Source organism: Erinaceus europaeus, chromosome X (assembly GCF_950295315.1).
Source record: "Erinaceus europaeus chromosome X, mEriEur2.1, whole genome shotgun sequence".
Taxonomy (NCBI): Eukaryota; Metazoa; Chordata; class Mammalia; order Eulipotyphla; family Erinaceidae; genus Erinaceus; species Erinaceus europaeus.
Genome location: NC_080185.1, coordinates 35,165,030 through 35,184,763, shown reverse-complemented (window position 1 = coordinate 35,184,763; position 19,734 = coordinate 35,165,030). Strand labels below are relative to the sequence as shown.

The window sequence follows — 19,734 nt, the reverse complement described above, 5'->3', positions numbered from 1 at the left end:
TTTTATTGTCACTGCCTTGGTTCCTACCCTCATAATTACTCACAGTAGCAACACAACCCCTTAACTGGTTCCTGTCCTTAATCCATTTCAATCCACCTTTCAGGCAGCTGTTATCTTTCAAAAATCTAAAGTTGGTGGTGGCTCATCTTCTTAACTTCAAAATACCTCATCTAATTCAGTAGACTCTCCAAGAATATTTTGCATGTGTTTTGGATAACATTAGAAAAACTACCATTCTCCTGAACAACTTTCTGTTTAGGAAAAGCTGAGCACATTCATTAAGTCAACTACTATATACTAGTCAGCATCTTCTGTGTCAGGCACACAGAAATAAAACAAGATATCCTTAAACTCTGTTTCCCAGACCTAGCTAGGAAATAAAATAAGAATCTATTACACTGAGTAGGTGTTCTCCATTCTTAATTTAGATGTGTGCCCTTTCACAATCCTTTTGTCATGTGGAGAGTGGTTCCTCCTCTCTTCTAAATGGAAACTAACCAGTCTTAAAAAAGAAATAAAGGAAGAAAGGAGAAATAAAGAGAAAACTAGAGCCAATTCAAGTGACATATACATTATTATCTGCCTTTGAAATTCCAGAACATTTTATCAATACTTATCTCACTTCTATAGCATGTGACATGATAGGAATACTTATATATGTGTCTCCTCTACGGGGCTGTGAGGGATTTTTTTTTGTTTGGTGGTGCCAGAGCCTAGCACATACACAATTTCACAACTGTTGGGTCAAATTTTTCATTTTTTTAAAAATTCTTTACCTCCAGGGTTATTGCTAGGGCTCTAATCTCCTGGAAGCCATTTATTTCTGTTCTATTGGATAAGACAGAGAGAAATTGAGAAAAGAAAGGGAGAGAGAGAGTGGGAGAGAATGATAGACACCTGCAGACCTGCTTCACCACTTGTGAAGCCACTCCCCTGCAGGTGGAGAAAAGGAGGTTCGAACTGGGATCCTTGCATTGGTTCTTGTGCTTTGTACTATGTGCACTTAACCAGGTGCGTTACCGCCCGGCCTCCTCATTATTTTTATTTCAATAAGAGAACAGAGGAACAAAGATCACAGCATTGGAGCTGCCTCTGGATCTATGGCATTTCCATGTGCTGCTAGGGTACAAAACCTAGCCACAGGCACAGCCAGTCATGTGCCCTAGCTGGTAAGCTATCTTCTAGCCCTAGAATATAATTGAAAAAATATTAGTATCTTTAGACTAGCAGGGACATTAACATTCAGTAAGTGAATGAAGAATGAACAGATGACACTTTTCTTCATGACACTTTTCTTCATGAGGACTGTTTTATTATTGTGCATAATAATCTAGACCATGTAATCAATACTGGAGCTGATAAGTAGCCAGTTCATGAGAACTGAAGTCTTTATGAAAAATACTACAGACTTTAAGACCCAGTGTCCCCGAGAGCACTGTGCAAGTCTCGGTTTTCTTTCTGCCTTAGTTTCTTGCTTTTCTTTAATAGCAACAGAGATAAATTGAGAAGTAAGGAGGGATAGGCAGAGAGAATGAGACACTTGCAGCACTAATAAACTTCTTCTCCAAGTGAGGAATGAGGACTTGAATCCAGTCTGCCTTTTTAGCAACAAAGCAGTCCCAAATATTCTGCCAATGTCTCACCAGTGCTCTCTCACTTAAGTGTCCACTGCTATTTTACACATTCTCTAAAACATTTTATTCCATGTTCTATAGGAATATAGTGAGCATTTCTCTATTCTGTGGAAAATTTGCCCTTAAAACATTTCCATTGCACTGAATTATAATTGTTTACATTAAAATTACCTCATTTTCACAAGTTGTCCAATGTGTCAAAAAGGCAATATCTCAAATAGGGGAAAAAGAACAAAACAATGAACAAAAAGGAGCACCCCTGTGTTAACACTTCATGAATTTGAAACCAAAAATAAGTGGTGTCACACCTAAATGTTGACACTTTATTAGACCACACATGAAAAATATATCACAAATGTACTAACAGTGTATCTATACATGCACAGAATTAATCTGTAATAAAAAGTTTTAAACCTGGAAAACCTTATTACATTAACTAGTACCCAAGAAAACTGAAAGAACATATATATGAGTGAAATACAATATAAAGAATAACATTTCACATTATACACACAATCCTCTAGTATATGCTTATAGGATAAGTCAGATTTAGAAAAATAATAAGATTAGTCATGTCCATATACTTTGGTGATATCCCAGAGCTTATTTTCTCATAAACCTATATATGGTCTTAACTCTTAGAAATAGCTGAATGAAACAGAAGAAAAGTAAAGAAGAATGAGTGAATTTATTGGTATTTCCAGGTACAAGTTTCTTCTCAACTCAGTAATTGATATCAATTGGTCAATCAACTGCATTGCCTTCTCTCATAAATGCCACTAGATTTCGTTAGTAAATACTATCTTCACAAAAAGAATTTTATTTGCCTTGTATATCAATTATTTTAATATCCCCCCTCATTGCTTCAAGTTCTAAATATATGAGTCACAGTCACAAAAATATAATTGCTTCATGTGTAGAATAAGCAAATAGATGATGTACTTATATTTTCTATAAATGACACTTGTAAAATCTTTATCAAAATGTACTCGTGCTTTTTGTTGTTGTTGTTATTGGTTTTGGGGTGGTCCAGGGCCTAGCTCATATGCAGTTTCAATGGTCCTGGGCCAACATGTTAATTCAGATAGAGAAAAAGAGAGATGTCACTGCTATGGAATTTTCCCCTAGAGTCATGGAGCTCCCATGTGGCACTTGAACTCAAATCTGAGCCCCATACATGGCAAGGTACAAGTCCTACTAAGTGATCTCTCTCCAACCCTATTTATATTTAATATATGTTCCTTTAACACACACACACACACACACACACACACACACACACACACACACACACACACACACACACATATTTAACAGAGCAAGAAGGAATACAGCAATATCACTCAAATGCCTATAATTATGCCAAGGAGTTTTAAAAAGAAAATCATTAATGCTAAAGTAGAGGGGGGTGTGGTGTGTGATGCACACAGTACAAATTCACAATGTTGAGCCAAAACATTCTGCTGATAGGAAATGAGTTAGCTAGGAACATTTCAAGTTTAGTAGGCTTCCAGTCACTGTGTGGTTGTAGTGTATTTATACACCTCTATATTTAAACACAGGTGGTAATTAGCAAGATTGAGACACCTTTAATAAGGCATCATCATAGGTGCAAAGGATGTGTAGCATAAGACAAGTTCATTATCAATAACCTTCCTGAATTAATCATCTCTCAGGGCATTTAGTTTTAAATGTACCTGAAAATCCTGGATTACTAAGATAGGCTATCTGCAGTATCTTTTACTAATTTCTCTGAACAACTGAAATTTTCTTAAAATGTCTATACACAGCTGGGACACAAGGATTGCAGTATCTAATAAGCCAATTGTCCATTTAATCAGGCATCTTTTCTTTGACAGGTGTCTAAACCAGATAGCAGCATAAGAAGTAATATAAACACTTCAAATCTACCAATTATTCAAAACCATGCAACTGGGAAATTTTCTCCTTGAACTTACTCCGAGATCAGATTTTCCCTGAAGTATGAAACTGGTAGCAACATACTTTTATTTGACTGCTTTTAAAGCTGCATTCATACAAGGAGCTAGAAACACTAACCTGTGATTCCAAATATTAAAAGTGAAAATGGATTTCCTTTGCTACAACTATACATGACTTCTAATGAAAGCTAGGCACACATGTATCTTTACACAAAGATGACATATCTCAGCAGCATATATGTCCTGGATATCTTTACACCATTGAAAAGTAAATAGGCAGTTATTTCAAAAGGGAAAGTGAAGTGATATCAGAACATCACTGGGATCAGGAGTCAAAGTTCATTGATGAAATATTGGATACCATTCACATGACTGATTTTTTTTTCATTGCACATCCAAGTGCGTAGCATCTTCTGACAAGTTAGAAAAAAAAATCAACATGGTATACCCCTCTTATCGTATGGTTTTGTGTTTCATTTTTATATCTTTTTTTTAAAAATCAACATAATGCAGAAGATATGATGCATGTAGATACTAGGAAATCTACATGTCCAGAAATGATTGGCTGAATTCCTCATGTCTTACTGAGATATTTTAGCATCATATAGATATAGTTCAAGTAATAAACCAATTAATGAAACATGCAATTCAACAACTAACCATTAGATTGTTTTCAGTATTACAAAAATGTAAAAATATAATTTTCCTATGCTTTTATGCCATCATTTCATTTGATCATTACTAGTTCTGTCTCTGATATTTATATTTTGAAATCATCGTCCTATAAAACAGGAGACTACTTAGTGACATAGAAGTCCAGATAAAGATATAAATCTTCATTCCATTTTTTTCATTAAAATCCTTTTCTGTAAATTACTCATTCTTGATAGTAGACCAGAAATTTGTTTAGAGCAATAAATTCACAGAAAAATGAGTTTATCAGGACACATAGCCAATAATATTAGAAAAAGCTTAACATGGATTGCAATTCAGCTCCACTAGAGTTTGTGAATTCAAAATTCAATTTAAGTCATAATCAGCTACAAAAAAAATGTAACAACTGAATATGAGAAACAGTAAAAGGCATTCTCCTCATTACTGTCTACTTATCAACTGATAACTTGGTCAATTAAAATTAAAACAATCAGTATGCTTTAAAGGACAAAGTGAATGTTTTACAGATTTGAAATAAATGGATTCAAATCCATTTCATCTCTGTAATACAAAATGTAGCATAGACATTTTAATAAAATTGCTTTTTTATATTTCAAAAGAAAAACTAATCCTACCATAAAATTCAGGCATCATTTATGTTTAACTTTACTGTAATCACTAACTCGGCTTCTTCAAAGTCTACAAAATCATAATCTGAAAGAACATATTTTTTCAATGCATTAGCTATTATGAAACTATTTTACAGCTGTGAATGTCCTCACAGGATAAGTGTTCTGTGGCATACATAAATACCAATAAGGCTGAGCAAATCAAACCTTGATTTCTTACTTTTTAAAGAACTGCTTGACTAGGAACAAAGAGAGATTTGCAGTAAGATCCTCAAGAAAATGACAAGAGATGGCACTGATTTTTTTTTAATTTTTTGTTCTGCTTAATCATTTATTGCTCACAAATTCAATTTCCCAGCCTTTTATAGTTACTTTCAGGGACCAACAGGCTGGCATGAAATTAAATTAACAAGCAGGTTCCCATCCTGAATTAGTGACTCCCAGCTGTCTGTCCCATCTAGTTTCCATGGCAGTAGAAGAATTGGTGAGAAATGAGGTACAGGAAATCATAAAAAGCCAACCTATCAAACTCTTTACGTTGGTTTCTTTAAATGGATGAATCAGTACTGGAGACGGAGAGGGGAGGGAAAGAACTAAGTTAGTTTTTAATTTCCTATCTTGCTGAAAAGACCTGTGTGTTCGTTTCAATTTCTGTAATTGTTGAGGGGTACAAGCAACACCTCCTTAACAATTTCATAGAAGCCTAAAATTCAAGATGACATTTGGTTCATTGCATATTTGAGACCTTAAGGTGCTCTATAATTTAAAGTATTCCTTTTTCTTTGGGGGTGGGGTGGGGGAGGGCAGATATTATGATTCATCAGCCTGTAAAATGACTTTAAAGCAATCAGAGATCAAGTAAAATATTCTCTCAACCAACTAGATGTTTGTTTCCATCACCTTCAAATAGTGGAATGATTGTTGGGACTTTTTCCTCACTTATTTGGGTGTCACTTAGATACCTGTCATAAGTACCCCAAAACGGTACTGGTCTTGGCACAAGCCTACCATAAAGAATCATGAAGACTATGACTAAGAAGTTCACAGGGGGAAGGGTGATCAAATGATATGGTAAAAAATTTACTACATTCCCCCATGACCTTTTCCTGCTAATTTTCCCACCTCACAGATTAGGGTGAGAATGGAGAACATTTCATAGTCATTACATCACACTGAAAGCATCATCCAAAAGGCAGTAGTTAGTTGGCATGTATGCATGTTTCACCATATGTTATTGTTTACCCTAAGTGGAAGCTTGGACAGGAAGTAAAAATCAGAATTTTTTAAGTTGTAAATTATCCAAGATTATACTTCCAGGTCCTAATGTTACATAAGAAAGTAATAGGCTTTATCTGACTCTAAATTATTATTTAAAATATATATTTGCTGTAAACATGTAGAAATAGTCACTGTCTCCAATTAAAACTAGATTGTTTTGACTGTATATTGAAGTGCTAGCAGTGTAATAGTCAGAAATATTGTTATACAATAATTTTCAGTTTATGCCATTAAAATACCAAGTTCCACAGACCTATTTTTCATGGGTTCCAAATATAAGGGATTCTTGTTCTTGCTAAATTATACCATAGTCGATGCTCCAAATTAAAAATTCTCTATACATATATAAGTTGTCATAACAGAGTCACCATACAGAAGAGATATTTATGGTTGGACCGTCAGAAACTGATAGGAATAATCAAAAGTGTTAAAACCTTTTATAGCATCCACCTGCTCAGAGTAAGCATGGTTCTGTGTGGTTCTACTTGATATTTACTTTCCTTGGTTCTAAAGACCAATTGCAAATATAAAGGAATAGAAACAACCCATTAAAACAGGAATCAGAGCGTTTCATCTTTTAGGGGAAGGAAAAAAATAGTCTCTGTTCAAAATTGTGACTTAATATAACAGTCAGAATTGGAGATAATATAAATCAATTAATGTATATGGGAATTATTCGGGAATTTGATTCATTTTAATTTATTAAAATCAACAGCTATTGATACATTTATAGTACAGAATATATGATGTTTATCAGAATTGTTAAATATTGTCCTTTTCAATAGTCTTCATCATTTAATGTCTGTATTTATCTAAGTATTCCAGTTCAAACCTGTGTTCTAAATGTCAAATGATAGGAAACTTTAAAAATATATGTGGACTAATTACTACTTTTGAGGACAGATATCCAAGAACATGAAGATGTGTGTGTGTGTGTGTGTGTGTGTGTGTGTGTGTGTGTGTAATTATCATACATCTTTTAAGTCTGATGTATGATATCCTCACAAGATTGCTTCTAAGCATATGTGTTATGTGAGAGAATAAGTGCATAAGCACTATAATAAAATTTGTTTTCTTTCCAAAAAAAAACTGAACACTGGTATTTAAAGTACTAGGTTTTATTCTGTCTTCAAGTTAGTTAGTACTAGGTAAATAAAAATAAATAAGTAAATAAATAATTTTGGAAACATTTGGGAATTTCTTAACCATAATATATACCAAACACTTGAGAAATACACTTAAATCTGAAACTGACAGATTTTCAGGGAAAACAAACTTAAAGTAAACATAGCATAGATTCTAACTGCTACTATCTCTAATACTGAGTGAAAAATATTGTTCTCTTGATACTGAACCTTCTTACCACTTTTGAGTTTTTAAGGCTGCCATGGAAAATCAACTTCTACTAAGGTTTCTGTTTTCAGAGACAATATATCAAAATAATATTTTTGCAGTGTGAACATTTAAAGTAATATTGTTCAAAATAAATTTGAATGATGACCTATTCTACTTAAGCAAAAATCTTTGTATTAAAGACAACAGAAAGGTACATCAATTATAAGGGAAAAAAAACTATGCTCATGTCTATCAAACACAGGATAGCTGAATTGAAATGCTAAGATCTTTAGGATATTCACATTTCAGATTAGGCATTTGAATAAGATGATAATCAAATATAAACTGAGTTTACCTTTTAGTACACCTATACACATATTTGAGTATTTGAAATCCTGTGCTCTCACCCTTACCATTCAATGCTTCTACAAAGCAATCTTTGCTCCAGTAGCATTGTATATTTTATCAAATGGCATGCTAGTTCTTAATTCATAATTTGGACCTATAACTAATGGCAAATACTAATTCCTATATTAAAAATATTTGTTTTCTAATTTGTGTTTGGCACTGTTCTAGAGAGAAGACTATTTCATTGTGCAAATGTGAAAGTAGCTACAGCTACTTTCCAGAAACACCTGTTTTTCAAAAACATTCTGAAGTATAATCTGAAAACTTTTAAATGACATTTTTAAACATGGATTCGTTTTAGAAATCACTTCAATTGCCTTTAAAATGCATCATGTGATTCTTGCTATCATTAATAGACACCAATACTACTTTAGCATACTTGAAAGCTTTTAACTACCCTTAAGACAACTTTGCAATAGTAAATTTATACCAAAAGGTCTTCAAAACATGAACAAGATGGGAAAATAAGGAGTCTGCTTTTTCCCGTAACTTACTTTAAGAGCAGACAATACCTCAGGAAAATTCATTTTTCCCCACACTGCAGATATTGGGGGGGGGGGGGGCAAGACAGCAAATACTGGGTAATCATGGAGTAGAACACAAAGCTGTGGATCTTCCATTAACAAGAAGAGGAAGAGGAAGAGGAAGAGGAAGAGGAAGAGGAAGAGGAAGAGGAAGAGGAAGAGGAAGAGGAAGAGGAAGGAGAAATGAGAGAAAAAGAAAAAAAAGAAAGCATCAAAGCTTTTTTCTTCTTAGACTGTATTCTTTCTTGACAGAACATAGTACCCTATGCTCTAAATTGTGAGTTTTCATACTAGGAAAACATACCAGCTAATTCAGCCAAAAGATAATAAGAGAGCAGACATTTGCAGTATCTCCCACAAACAGGTTAAGAACAGAGATTCTCGTGATTCTCACAATGTAATGCACCTGGTTTGTTGATCCGACTCATAAAACAGCAATCTAAAATTCAAGAAAGCTATCTATACCCCTTACCACAAGTGCGATCAATTAAATGCTCATCTTAGAGTACCTATTAGATTCCACTGGGGTGTTTCATTTCCTTTCGGTTTCTAAAGCCATATAGCTATTAATTTCCTTCTAGGGCACCAGGAACTTCTTTATATCTCTTCGGACCACCTCAAATACACCTCCGGATTAGCAGCCCAAGGGAGGGAAAAAGAAGGGAAAAAAAAGCATAAAAGTTCATGCTGTCTCTTAACTGCTACATACTGAAGATGGAGTTCTTCCACTCACATTAGCATATCGCCAGCAGCAGAGATGCAGATCAGCTAAACCCAGAGCTGCCAAAGGCGAGCACGAGCTGCAAACCCATCCCCGCCCCCGCTCCTACTCTCCGGGTGGCGAAAAAAGAAAATGTAGCGACCACATTTACTAGTTGAGTGAGATCGTCTGTTTCCACAATTGTAAACAACCAGCTGCACTGGGTTTGCGGAAATGTTTAAATACACTCCAGACTACAAACACATTCACTCACCAAGTCGCGCTACCAGTCTCCTCTTAACCACCTCTGGGAAAAGCATCCTAGAACCGCATTGGCAATCCGCCGGTTGTGGGTTGGAAGAAAAGTGAGGTTACATCTCCCCCAAACAAGCCAAAAAGATACTTGGCGCTCAGCAGAAGTACTGGCCGCAGCTCAGTACTCAGGACGAAGTCTCAAAATGAAATGCAAGAATACAAGCCCGCGCAGCTGAGCGCGCGGTTCAAGCCCACACCGACGGCCGCCACGCACTCACTACTGCGTAATGACCCTCTCTAGACAAAGATTGAGGTGGAGGGAGGACGCGTCGGGTGGGGCTCCAGATGACAATGGTTAGAAGGAGAGCCTGGAGTTCTTCATCACCCCGGAACCCGGGCTCCCCAAGTGAGGTTCCAAGAGAAATTCAGAACCAAACAGGTCCTAAAGTGCGTCCTAGCCCCTCGGCATCTTCTTTCCGAAAGATGGACCTGTGTGACCACTTCCAGGTGGAAGAATGGGGAGAGCCCCCCCCCCCCGCCCCCGCCTCCAGTATCTGAGTCCCACTTGTTAGAGCGCCTGGGATCTGGCGCGAGAGCTGAGGTGACCCCCCCCCACACACACACACACATTACCCTCCCCCTTTCAGAACCCAAGGAGTTGGCTAGGGGTTAAAAAAAAAAAGTGTTGCCTGAGAAGCCTTGTGAGTCCTCAAAGGGCAGCGCCCCCAGGACCCCTCTGGCAGCGAGGACTGCACACCAGGCCGACCTCCAGTCTCACCTAGGTGGTCAAGAGCCCCGAGCCTAGAAAAGACCTAGAAACAAGCCAGAGCCGAGCTTCAGCCACCACGGGCGGGACTCCTGGAGCGGACCGGGCACATCGCGCCCAGCTGGGAGCCTCCACCCGCTGCTTGCAGCCTCGGGGCGAAGTTCGCTGGAGTCCTTGGGGTACCAGGTTGGGGGTGGGAGCCGGGGAAAGGGCACCTACCAAGTCCAGGCGCAAGTTTCAGCGGTGTCCTCAGGTGCCGGGCCCCAGCCCCTCGCCAGGTGCTCAGCCCCGCCGGGCACCGCCAGCGACTGGGACTTGAGGCGTCTCAGACGGTTCCTGAAGGAAACGACTGTAAATCCACATTACTGTGCGCGCTGCCGCTCGGGTCCCCGCATCGCTCTCCTCCAGCTACCGGCCGCGGTGCTCCGGGCCAGCAGCCACCAAGGGCAGGGACCGAACCTGGCTACCACCGCGCCAGCGGACGGTCACTGCCAGGAAGGCGCTTGTGCCTCGGTCGTATGCGTGTGAGAGTGGATGCGTGCGTGTGTGTGTGTGTGTGTGTGTGTGTGTGTGTGTGTGTGTGTGCGTGCGCGCGCGCAAAAAGGGTAAGCTCAGCCCCCGGGGCACTCGGAGGTGAACTCCGGACTACACCGGAGCCCCGCCGCGCTCCCGGGTGCGGGGCGTCTGCAAGGCTGATGGCTGTGCCGATGTTGCCGTTGCCGCCGCCGCCGCACTCTAAGGCTGGTCGCGGTGGTGCAAAAATTGTTTCTCTGCTACTCGAGACCAAAAAAACCTGCCCTGTCTACTGAGCATGCCCGGTTTGACAGCTCCACAGCCAAGGGTTTTTTTTTTTTTTTCTTCTTCTTCTTCCCCAAGACTCCAGGTTTTAGCCGCAGCTGAGATGGGGGGAGGGGGACACGGGGGGGTGCTAGTAGAGGAGGAGCAAGAGTAGGAAGGAGGGTTGACTGAGCTGGTAGCGGACTAAGTAAGGGAAGTCGTGATGGTAAAGATCTGGGTGTTCGAGGAAGGAGAGGGAAAGCGAAAACTGGGGATTGAAGCAGAAGGAGGAAATGTGGATTAACCAGATTTAGCTTTTGTACCACACACAATGAGTTTCCCGGTCAGGAGACTGTCAAGACCTGCATTCCCTTCCCTAAACACACACACACACACACACACACACACACACACACACACGAAGGCGATTGCTGCTGTGTGTAAACCCTCAGGACTGACTTAGAATGTGAAGTCTCATGTCAGTACAACTTTGGCAAAAGGAAAGGAAAAGAAACATAAAAGCAAGGGAGAAATTTTGTTTAGGTTCCTCCTCTCCTTCTCTCCTGGTCTTTCAAAAATCCCAACCCCGTGAGTGTAATGTTGTAAGGGACTCGCGAGCTCTCTGGAGTCATCTTGAGAGCACCACCTGCCTCCTGCTGACAGTGTGACCCCTGGCCGCCTAGGCGGACCACACGCAGCCTTGTGGCGGTGCGTCAGGTCACCACTGACAGTGTCCCCTTGGAGGGCGGCCCGCACTTCAGCTCCTGCCTACCTAGCTGCCCAATTCCCTGGTCTCCCCAACCAGTTCCTGTCTTTCACCTAGCCGACCCAGGGGGCACATACCAGGCAACCCCATTCACTGCCCCAAGCCCAGGATCCCTTCCCCCCCACCTCACCCCACCCCCACCCCCACCCCACCCTCCTCAGCTTCCTCGAAAAAGCGGAGAAGCGGAATTTACAAGCCCTGAAACTCGCTTCGGGCGGCTTAAAGGAGTCCTACTGGGCATGCTCAGGACTTGGGGGCGCCTCGCGTGGCGGAACTCTCCTGCCACCAACATCTGCATGGCTGGGCCAGATGTGAGTCTGAGGTGGAAGGCAGTGAAGCCTGCTTGGAGTTGGGCTCCGGTTCTGGAAAGGGCGGCGGCGACGCCCACTGTCGCCTTCTCCCTCCCGGCTTCCTGGCGAGAGCAGGACCGTGGGAGATACCAAGTGCCGAGTCAGGGGAGCAGCACCAACTGGAGTAACAAGTCTTGCAAGCACCCAGACCCCCTCCTTCCCTCACACCACCACCTCGCTTTAGGCAGGTAGGGGGCGCACAGAGCCTGCTACCCTGTAGGTAAAGAAAAGAGAGCGCGAAGGATCGATCTTTCTGTTGGGAGAAAGATATTTACTGATGGTTTTCTTGAGTGGAGAAAGAAGGGCGTGTGTAGCTGTGTTTGTGTGCACGCACGTCTGTAATCTTTCTACACCAAAAGCAGGGAAGGGGAAGCGAGAAGCTATCGCTGAGTTGAAAGCCCGCTAGGGGTTGCAATAAGGCTCATTCGGAGTCTTGGCTGGCGCTAATTACTAGGCAGAGTTGCTAGAGGCACGGTAGGCGCGCACCAAAAAGCTTCCAGCTGTTCTCCTCCCTAGGTGGTGGCAGCTGCCACAGGAATGCTTCCAGGCGGGATGGTCTCAAAACGACTGGCAGGTAGAGGGACAAATTCGGTTTCCGAAGGAGAAGAGGGTATAAGGTGACACCAGGGGGGAATATTTCAGAACCATGTGTTCCATCTTTCCGGTTGTAGATAGAGGTATTTGCAAAGAGGGAGTAATGCGAGTCCTCTCACATCACCGTGGGAAGGATACTCACAGGACTGAGCACTCTCAGGGGGAAGAATCAGGAGAGAAACAAGAGCGTGCTTATTCCCCTTGTCCCCTTTCCAACACAGCCTTCTGCTTTAGGCAGGAATCATTTAGATCCCTGCTGCTCAGTAAACACTAAACCCCCCCACCACACACACAGGAATCATTTAGATCCCTGCTGCTCACTACCCCCCCCCACACACACACACAAAAGATGACAACCGGACTCTATAAGGGAATAGCAATTGCTTCCAGAACCATCTCTCTATTGGGCTGTTTAAAACGCAACGGGGAAGAAATGGCTAGGAAACCTTTCTTGCTACCAGTATTTAAAGGCAACTTCTTAAAATCCAGCACCCATAGAAACACATCAAAATCTATCTATATACCTAACCTAATATTGTTCCCAAGTAAAAGAAAGATTCTTATTGAGAACTACCTGAGCTCAGTAATGCAGAAGGAAAAAACTTCCAGGTTACCTCAAATTCCAAGTAAGTTCTGTAAGGAGAAAAAAAAAAAACTGGCCATCTATTTCTCTAGTGACTGGGAAGAGTCTAAGGAAATTCTCATTAAAGAATACGTTCCTAGCTAATGGAAGTGGGATATGGACAGAATGGGTGTGAACAAACCGAAACAACCATGAAAATGAAATATAAGATTTAATACCATGATCATCTCACTCTCACACTGTCTCTTTGTTACTCTTTGTGAAGACATAGGAGGGGGCAGTTGCTACCTGGGGACTTAATGAAGGAAAACTCAGCAGTTCATTAATCAGTAATAATAATAATAATACTTCACTGACTCCTGTTTTTTTTTCACATTCTTCTCTCTCATTTTCTTTACCTATCTTCACAGTTACCAGAGCCTTTTTAATTCCTTCAGTGTGCACCTGTCTCCCTTTAGTTCCTCCAAAAACAAAGTTTCCTTTTCCAATTTCAAAGTGCAGGGTACTCTGTCACTTTGCTTCCTTTCCTAAGAACTGATTTACAGCTTCTGAAGGTCCACAGCCTGATACTGTAGGTGGATTTACTAAAGCATATATTCAACTTTAGAGATTCCCTAGACATATTTAAGCAACAAGAAATTGCAGAAATTTCAAGTCACTTTGCTCATGGGACCAAGAATTTCTGTTTCAAATGTGGATAGCAGGAAGAAGGCACACTAAATTGCCAGTCTCCGAATGGCCATTGTAAAGGAAAATATAACCAATTACAATAGAGCACACAATACATATAGGACAGTTATCCAACTGCCTGGATTATACTCAAGTAATTTGCTAAGAAATTTACAAGATATTCACATATATATTTTGTTAACAAGGATCACACACATGATGTCATATACACTAATATATTTACTCTGAGGATTAGTATAATTGTATAAATTATTTTCTGCAAATGATTATGCAGCATCTATTATGTTTCAGCATCTGAGCAGATAAAGAAATTGAAATACAAAAAAATACTAAATATGTTTCAAGGTGTGCGAACAATTAAGTTACCAACAAGTATATATTAATTGACTATTACAGTGAACCTAAAACAAGTTAGTCCTAGAGAAAAATATTTAGATATTGCCTGGATTGAAAAAAAAAACATATTTTCTCAATCCATAGGTGACATTCTCTACGAAGAATGCATAGTGGAAAATATCACTTATTTCAATCTTATTTCTAAGTACTCTCATAAGTAAGAGTGTAAGTACCGTAATATTAGAAGACCGAAGTCAATAACAATTACATAAAAAAAAATCAATGTGAAGCATCTGAAATGAAAGAGTTTTGTTTGGTTGTTTGTCTAATGGGAAACTGTTTTCAAAGGTACACTTTCAATACACAGTTGTGAACCATTATTTCCTATTGCAACTGATAAAGGTATCATCCAGAGATCAGCTCCCAGAGATTATAAATGGCTTTAGCACCTTAATTTTTGGCTGCAATGATTGGAAGCAGAAAATGTAACTTGATCTACCCAAATAGGTTCCATAAACACAACTGTAAAATTGCAGTCACTAGCTTACTATTATGGAGTACCTGTTTCTGGTGACTGTGAGTCCTTCTGAGAGAAACCAGCCACATTGATAGAAGTCTGTCCACACTTATACATAATTACCCCCCTCCACTTTTTTTCTGATTCATCTGAAATCATCTCTTCCCCTCCAAGCCACTCGTGACAATATAACTACACACACACACACACACACACACATATATATATATATATATATATATATATATATATATATATATATATATCCCTCTCCTTTTCCCTCTCTCTCTGGGTTCTGATGTAGCTGGAGTTCAGAGCCTTCTTATCTTCATCCTATCACTTCTCCCAAGGTTGTTTTGGGGGAGCAGAAGGTAGGAGTTCTGGCTTCTATAATTGCTTCTCCGTTGAACATGGGCATTTCATTGACAGGCCGATCCATTTCCCTAGTGAACCAGAGCTCTGGAGATGTGAGGGTCCACAACACATTGGTGAGGTCATCTGCCCAGAGAAATTGGGTTAGAGTCATGGTAGCATCTGTAACTTCATGTCTGGATGGTAGCATGACCTAAGTTGAGACAAAATGGTTAATGAACAGGACCCAAAAAGTAGGATCAGAGCAGATGAGATTAGGGATTTTACGGTAGAAGAAAGCTAGGAAAACCATTTTAGGCATGTTCCTGGGGCCACACAACTATGGTAGTTTTGCTTGAGTTTGGTAGCTAGCTGAAGTAGGATAAGAATATTACCTGAGAGAGTGGTGTTAGAAAAAAGAGCTAGACAGTTGGATTAGGGCAGAGAGTAGCTCCCATTCTTGAAAAAAAGATTCTGTGGCTAAAATTAACTATTTGCCTCCATCCACCTGACCCAGGGCCCAGATCTATATATTATTTATATTATTTATATTTATATTTATATTTATATTTATATTTATATTTATATTTATATTTATATTTATATTTATATTTATATTTATATTTATATTTATATTTATATTTATATTTATATTTATATTTATATTTATTACCAGAGCCTGTGCAACCTCTAAGTTCCTATTGGTCTGAACTTGCAGCTGATCATGGTCACAGCTGGGAACATTGCAGGCTGCACTTATTTCAGGACTAGTCTTTCTCAAGTGGCAGGGCAGGATACCCCAATCTCAGAGACAGGGACTATCCCCACCATCATTGTCTTCACCATATGGTGAGGACAAGGTCCTGGGAAGGCCCACAAGATGCCGTTCCTGATGGAAGCGACCAGTGGTGGTGGAGAGAGGGCTCTCTTAAAGGTTTTGGCCCATCATATGTGTGTAGGAATCCAAGGATTTCCTCACTGGGGCCTCAGATGAGGTCATGCACTTTGCACAGATCAAATACTTTCTAAATGTTTTTCTCTTAAAGCTAATTTCCGTTCCATCACCAGAACCCCTTCCATGATATTAATCTTTTTACAAAAGACATATTTTGGGGTGTCAGATTCTTGTTCCTTTTCAATGCTGAGAGACAGTGAGTTTTAACTTATTTTAAGTATATAAATACATACATAAATATTTAATTTCAGTTTGTTTTAACTTTTGATATACAAATATCAATAGATAAAATGCACAAAGACGATAACATTTGGGGAACTTCAAAAAATTTAAGAGTATAATAAGGTCCTGAAATCCAATGCCAACCATTGGTCTTCTTTTCTTAAAACTTATTGTGGTTTCTCTCCTACCATCCATTGTCTTTATTGTTCTTAAAGGCTCAGTCCTAAGATTCACAGTATGAAATTGATTTTTCATTGCAGTCCAGAATGATTACCTATAACTACTGTATGATGCATTTTGAACATATATATTTTGTTCCAACCAATTCAATTGTTTTCTTAAACCAGTAACCCACACTTTAAGGGTGGTTCCTCATGTGACGACTATCTTGTAAATTATTATTTTCCTAATAAAATGATACAAAAAGAACAGGCGGTGCTAGCATTAACTTACTGCCAAATTCTGACAGTTACTTTTAGTTTACAAACTTTTAGATCATATCCCTGTCCCGAATTCCTCCTAGGTTCCATCTCTAACAGGTGACTAGATATTTCCTTCTTGTTACATCACCGTTATCTAAAGCTCAACTTAAAAAAAAATACTAAACTGATTTCCAGTATACACACATGCACACACACACACACACACACACACACAGTTTTGGGGGAGACACGACTTTGGAGCTAGGGCCCTATTTATGTGCAAGTTAAGGACACCTGGGCAAATATTTCATTCAGAATGAGGTGGTGGGGGTCTGAGCAACAGTAGATAGCATAATGGTTCTCATGCCTGCGGTTCCAAAGTCCCAGGTTCAGTATCTCAGACCACCATCAGCCAGAGTTATGCTCTGGAGAGAGAGAGAGAGAGAGAGAGAGAGAGAGAGAGAGAGGCAATAGCACCTTCCATGTGGTGCTGGGGCTCAAACCTTGCTTGCACAGATAACAAATCTCTCCAAGACCTTGTAATATATTTTTTAATATTAAACTTTTAAGCAAAATTTTAAAGCTTCCTTATTTATTTTATTTGATAGAACAACGAGAACTTGAGAGGGAGGGAAAGTTATCTTTCCCCCTGCAGGTGGAGACTAGGGACTTGAACCTGGTTCCTTGTGCATGGTAATACATGCACTTAACCAGGTATGCCACTACCCAGCCTCTCTAATAAATTTTTAAACAAGGAAAACTAGGAGACTGAAAAAGCATATAGTATGTTTATATTCACTAACTAAAAGTAAAAGATTTACAAATACATTTATGGATTTGAAAACTGGGAACATAAAATTGCAATATTAATAAGGTAATCAAATTATCAAAACTGTGCAATGTCATGCCCCCTGTTCTTCTCATAAATACTGAAGTAGACATTCTAGGATAAAGGAAGCGAAAAACACACAGTCTGGAGGCTTATCGTTTGGACTATATGACAATTTTTTTCCAGAGTGCAACTAGATTATTACATTATCTTAACTCTGACTGGAACAAGATAGAATCTTGTAAACATCTGTGTAATTATAAGGACTCACTCTTCTCTGACCTGATATACCTGACCAGTGGACACTGTATACTAGAAACTTCTTTAACCAATAGTTACCTATGTCCATATAACTATATTAAAAACTAAGACATTTATACTGGTTACTAGCCATTTTCTGTAGATGCAATGTACAGATATGTGTTCATTACACATTCCTCAATTATGCATGCTCATCATTCCCCCATAAATATGAAATATGTATAGATTCCAGTGTTGCTAACTTCACTCAGTTTAAAGCCAGACTCCCCTTTCCTTATCTAAAGCTGACTCAATGGACTGCATGAAGAAGAAATGAAAAAAAAAATCTCAAGAATAACATCAGAGTCAGGTATCTAGTAACAAATTTAACAAAATAGGTGAAAGCCATGTACATTGAATTTTATAAGTCATTGCTAAGCAAACAGAAGATACAAGGGATGGAAGGATATTCAATGTTCAAAGAAAAATTCACATAAGTAAAATAACCATCCTATCAAAGTATTATACAGATTTAATGTTGTACTTATCAAAATTTCAACATTATTCTTTAAGGAAATAGAACAAGTGTTACAGAAAATTTTTATAATCACAGAAGATCCAGAACTGCCAAAGAAAGGCTGAGAAAAATAAAAAGAACAAGAATAGAGGCATCAGGGGGCCAGATGGTGGAGCACCCTGCTGAGTGCATAAGTTACTGAGCTCAAGCCCAGCTCCCCACCTGCAGGTGAAGGAGGTCTGCAGATGTCTGTCTTTCTTTAATTCCAATGTAAAGCAGTATAGAGATTTCTCAAACTATTAAAAATAGACCTACCATATCATTTAGCTGTTCTACTTATAGCTTTCTAGCTGCAGAATGTGTAAACACTTATACAAAAGAGGTATGTGTATGTTCATCACACCACCATTTTCAATAGCCAAGATATGGAAGTAAACCCAAGTCTCCAATGATAGAGGAGTGAATTAAAAAATTGTACTATATCTATATAGATGAATACTACTCAGATATCAGAAAAGATAAAATCCTGACCTTTGCTACAACATGAATGAAGCTGGAGGAGGTCTTGCTAAAAGAAATAAGCTACAAAGAGATGGTCAAACGCAGAATGATTTCACACGTGTGAGAAATAAAACAACAAAAGGAACAAACAAAATAAGATGAAGGTGAACTGTAAGACTTTGAAGAAGAAGCAGGCTATGAAAGTTGGAGGAGTAGGGCTGATAGGCGGCACATGTGGTTGAGCGCACATGTTACAATGTGCAAGGACCCGGGTTTAATCCCCTGGTCCCCGCCTGCAGAGAGATATCTTTGTGAATGGTAAATTAGTGTTGCAGATGTCTTTCTGTCTCTCTTCCTCTCTATCACCCCCTTCCCTTTTAATTTTTGGGTGTCTCTATCCAATAAATAAATAAAGATAATAAAAGAATGAAAATTGGAAAAGAGAGAATGAGTAGGTGGCTGATCTAGTAGAACACACATGTACTTTGCACATGCTTGGAGTCTCAGGCCAACACATGGGAGCACATACTGGAGCAAAGCATCATGGGAAGTGTTGCAATGTCCTCAAGAAGAAGGAGGAGGAGGAAGAGGAGGAGGAGGAGGAGGAGGAGGAGGTGGAGGAGGAGGAGGAGGAGGAGGAGGAGGAGGAGGAGGAGGAGGAGGAGGAGGAGGAGGAGGAGGAGGAGGAGGAGGAGAAGAAGAAGAAGAAGAAGAAGAAGAAGAAGAAGAAGAAGAAGAAGAAGAAGAAGAAGAAGAAGACTATTGTGAGAAATGGTAAATGTTTTGGAATAAATCAACACATAGTTTGAAAAGAGGTAAAATGGTTCACCTGAAACATATACAGTCTTGTAAACTAGCATTACTTCAATACAAAAGAAAAATAAATAAAGCATATTCCATAGCTTACACTGATATGACATACTTCCCGGTTTATAAGTCACTATCTTGCAATAAAGCTTTT

At 39.4% G+C, this 19,734-nt stretch overlaps 1 protein-coding gene across 4 annotated transcripts in view; it reads right to left on the bottom strand.

Annotated features, from left to right (window-relative positions):
- Positions 1 to 12,020, bottom strand: part of TENM1 (teneurin transmembrane protein 1) — a 1,227,224-nt gene extending 1,215,204 nt beyond the window's left edge. For 2 of the 4 annotated variants that reach the window (XM_060183578.1, XM_007524285.2), the window contains exon 1: positions 10,343 to 10,838. The gene's annotated coding sequence lies outside the window, so the exon portion shown is untranslated. Of the gene's footprint in view, positions 1 to 9,376; positions 9,613 to 10,342; positions 10,839 to 11,900 lie in introns of those variants that run through there. The other 2 variants (XM_060183574.1, XM_060183576.1) reach the window with 2 other exon arrangements.
- Positions 12,021 to 19,734: the final 7,714 nt, after the last annotated feature.